Source organism: Carcharodon carcharias, chromosome 19 (genome assembly GCF_017639515.1).
Source record: "Carcharodon carcharias isolate sCarCar2 chromosome 19, sCarCar2.pri, whole genome shotgun sequence".
Lineage (NCBI taxonomy): Eukaryota > Metazoa > Chordata > Chondrichthyes > Lamniformes > Lamnidae > Carcharodon > Carcharodon carcharias.
Genome location: NC_054485.1, coordinates 80,270,256 through 80,270,700, shown reverse-complemented (window position 1 = coordinate 80,270,700; position 445 = coordinate 80,270,256). Strand labels below are relative to the sequence as shown.

Genomic DNA, 445 nt, shown 5'->3' with positions numbered 1-445 from the left:
CACACTAAAGCTTGGGGCAGCCACCGCAAAGGCGCAATGGGGAAGGGTCGCTGTCTAAAACCTTTCTGCCATAGTGGATGAGTGGCTGGGAACTGTGTAGAGCCCCTCGGGTTGTACAGCTTAAAATGAATGTCTGCCAATGATTGTAATATTCATTGTTTGTACTGATACACCTTGTGATTCATGTTGTAAAAGTTGAACCTGATTGTACCCTTGTAATGGTGATTTTGAAATGGTTTGGAATGTGGTTGAAGATATTTTATGAATAAAGTAGATTTTTGCAAAAGAAAAGGTTCTCCCAGGACGAGGCGAGCCCATCGCACTTCAGGTGTGCTGACCCCTGCGATGTCCCCAAATGCAGGATACTTGACTGCAACATTTGTGGTAGTGGGGGACTGCGTTCGCGCTCTACCCTGATTTACAATTCAAAAAAATAGACTTCAAC

General features: G+C 44.5%; 1 pseudogene; it reads left to right on the top strand.

Annotated features, from left to right (window-relative positions):
- The first annotated feature begins 272 nt into the window (after positions 1-272).
- Positions 273-416, top strand: LOC121292082 (annotated as a pseudogene).
- Positions 417-445: the final 29 nt, after the last annotated feature.